Source organism: Pteropus vampyrus, unplaced genomic scaffold (assembly GCF_000151845.1).
Source record: "Pteropus vampyrus isolate Shadow unplaced genomic scaffold, Pvam_2.0 Scaffold1, whole genome shotgun sequence".
Lineage (NCBI taxonomy): Eukaryota > Metazoa > Chordata > Mammalia > Chiroptera > Pteropodidae > Pteropus > Pteropus vampyrus.
The window spans coordinates 13,969,721-13,973,238 of NW_011888782.1; the positions used below are offsets into that span (position 1 = coordinate 13,969,721).

The 3,518-nt window shown below is 38.9% G+C and overlaps 2 pseudogenes; both read right to left on the reverse strand.

The window, feature by feature from the left end:
• The window catches only part of LOC105288670, a 1,991-nt pseudogene extending 1,347 nt beyond the window's left edge, over positions 1 to 644 (reverse strand).
• A 636-nt stretch (positions 645 to 1,280) lies between these two features.
• On the reverse strand, positions 1,281 to 2,192 carry LOC105292066 (annotated as a pseudogene).
• Between the last annotated feature and the right edge of the window lie 1,326 nt (positions 2,193 to 3,518).

Consider the following 3,518-nt stretch of genomic DNA (forward strand, 5'->3'; position numbering starts at 1 on the left):
CGGCCCCATGTTTACACTGAATTAGAATTTTCGTTAATTGATAACCTTTAAAGGACAGTATCTCTTTGAGCTAATGCAACCAGGAAATTAATTTCAAATGGTTGCGGCACTGTGTCACCGAGGCCATAGAGTCCTAACAAAGGTTAGGAAATGCAACCGGTGACTCTCAGCATGAATTTTCTTGCGCAGCAAATGTGTAAAAATTTAGAGGTCCAGTCAAACACATACTGTTTATTTCTGCTTTAATATATATTCTCCTATGAACAAGCCAGGCGCCTGGGAGCATCTGCCTTATTTTGCTGTTGTACATTTTTTATTTGTCACTTCAATATTGCCTTTGGTATTATTGCCTAACACACTTCATTATCTTAAAGTGTATTATTTCCTGAGTTTGACAGCATATTTGGCACTGTACCGTATGTGAGAAGAGAAATCTCCATTCTGAGTGCTGGCGGTTGTCATCTGTCAGCTCTGTTTGGGTGTGCTGAGAGTAAGCACCACTTAGTGGGAGGGTCCAGGAGTGGAGTTCAGGAATGGAAAGTGTGGGAGCCTACCTGTGCCTCAGTAGCATCTTTACCAATATTCTCTGAACAGCACAGAAGTCTTGTGTGTGAAGGTATCCTTCTCCTCCTCCTCCTTCTCATCACGACTGGATCATCAGAAGAGTGGACTCTGCATTCAGACTGCTTGCGTTAAAATCCCAACTTCTTCATATGTTTAATTTAATTACTTTACTTTTGTGTTAAGGTACATGTGCTGGTGCTACACCAGCTTGTAAGAGCTGATTTTGTATATCTTGTCTAAGTTTATATTCAGTGATATCATGTTGGTAGCTCGAAGTTGGCCCTATTTGGAATATGTAAGTATGTACACAATGGAAACTGACAGAATCTACAAACCAGGAATTATTGTTACTTTCCTTTTTCCCCTCCTTCCCCCCTTTTCCTTTCCTTCCCATCCCTTCCCTTTCCTTTCCCTTCTTTTCCCTTCTCCCTTCTCTTCTTTCCCTTCCTATCCCTTCCCATCCCTTGCCTTGTTTCCCCTAGAACCAGCTTACCAGCACAGTACAGACATAATACACATTACACTAAAAGGAAGATGGCACACTCATCTTAAAATAAATATACAACTTGATGAGTTTTACTTATGTATGTACCACTACTCAGGTCAAGATATACAATGTTGCTCCAAAATGTTCCCTCATGCCCCTTTCTGTCAAAGCCTTTTATTCATTATTACTTTGACTTCTGTGATTATCAGCGAGTTTTATTTTTTTCCAGTTTGAAAGCAGTCACTGTCTATTAACTGACCAGATTACAAAAATAACCATAGTAGATACCTTAGTTTATCCTTCTAAAAAGCCTATTGATCTGGCGTTCCCTGCTGCCAGCATCTCTACCTTCTACAAAATAGATGGTCTTTGTCTTCATTCTACCTCGTGGAGAAGATAATTTGAAGGTCCACAGGAAGTTGTTTGCTTCTTTGAAGCATTTCTAACAGTATAGATCTCATGAATCAGATCTTCCACACAGATGATGCCACATTTACCAAGAGGTCACGCAATCAATGTGTTACCTGTCAGGACAATTCGCTTTTTGTTGATTTTTCCGTAACCACACTTGTAGATCACTTTTTAATTACTGATTCAGGTTTGGGTACCCCTATGCAATATATGGTTTCATCACCCTCAGCCTACTAATCAAGGCCTTGTTGAGCTTAACAAAGGGGCCACTGAAGATCTGGTGAAGGCGAAGCAGCGGCGGCACCCTTTGCACCTATATGCTCACACCACGGATGCCTCTGATCCTGATGACAAATGCCAACCTGGGTTCTGCAGGTACCTAGAAGTTGCTAGCTTTTCTTGCCAGCCTCGCCATTTGAATATCTCAGTTCTGTACATCTGCCCATGTATTTTATGGTAGCGCTTAACTTTTTTATAGATGAGCTTCCTTCTTGCCTTTCAAAGCACTTTTGGGCAAACTTCTTTCTCAGATGCTTGATCTTCAGCTCTGTGAAATTCCTTTGCTTTTTCTTAAGGGTTTCTGGCACAGCAGGAGCCTCCTTCTTCTCTTCTGCATTCTCCATGGTTCCAGCTGGAAAAGAGCTGTGATAATCACTTAGTTTTGTCTTTTCATGAAATTTATGTGAGGAATTATCAACATATCTTCTTTTGTTTCTGACTTCTTTAAGAATCTGTCTGTAGGAATCACGCATGTTTCTGTATGTACTTGTGCTTTTACTTTTTTTTTTTTTTAATACAGAGTTATACTGCTCAATATGTTATTGGGTAGCCCATGTGTAGTTATTGAATGCTTGAAATATGACTAGTACAACTGAAGAACTGAAGTTTTAATTGAATCGAGATGTGCTGCAAATGTAAAATGCACATCAGATGCTGAAGCCTTGTAAAAAAGGTCTTTTAGCTTTGGAGGTCGTTGGCAATCAATGGTGTTCCCTGACTTGTAGATGTGTCGCTATTTTATTTTCCATATTTAGAATTTTTTTTTGTTTCCTTTTCATGGATTCCAGTTTTCTAGTGAAAATTTTGACCTGAACATTGATATTCTTGATACATTTATCAGTTATTTTTCGTCATATCTATGTCTTCTGGGGTTCATATCTGAGTCTGTTTTTATTGCCTTTTTATTTTTCCCAGTCTTATTATTTTAATATTTAGTAATGGGTTAGTGGATATTTGGCACATATTTGAAACACTGTGGAGGCTCAGAATTATGTTATCCTTTTCCTGAGATGATACTTCAGTCTGGGCAGAGGGACATCACTTCTGCTATGGGTTCACTCAAAGCTGGGTTGCTGTTTTTATATGATTTAGTCTACCTTTGTTTCAAATCCTTCTATTTTCTAGCATTTCAGGTATTCTATCTGAGAACCTGAGACTATTTAGTAGGGCCTTTTTTCTTTAGCAAATTTTAAAGCCAATTTTTATCTTCCTAAAATCATATGATTATCAATAAAACTCCTTTGTGCTTTTCAGCTTCTATTTTCCCTTTCTACTTGGCTTCTTGGTATTTTGTCCAGCATAATTTAAGAATCGGTAAATATCTCAAGGGCAAAATATGCTCAGTGATGGGATCACTTCTCTTTAGACACTTGGCCTCTCAACTTCTTCTAATTGGACAGCTCCAAATGCCATTTTTTGTCTCAGCGGCACCACAAGATTGTCAAAAGCTCTTGCTCCTCTGCCATTTAGTGGCTGACGTCTGCCAGCCTTATTAGCTCTCATTCTGTACCAAGAATTGGCAAATAACCCCAGGGGACAAGCAGTGTGCAAAAAGTTGGGCTCGGCTCAAGGATCTTTCTTTCCATCATCTTGGCCTCTGCAGTCCCGGCTTTTTTTTTTTTTTTTTGGCAGGTCCTACTACCTTCACGCAGATGTTTGATTATCTGCTTTTTCTAGTTCTCATTGAGAACTTTGTTCTTCACTGTACTTCATCAGAAGCAGAAGTTTTAAGTTAACATTTTAAGCAGAACTTAGAGTTTTATGAAAAATTTCAAAC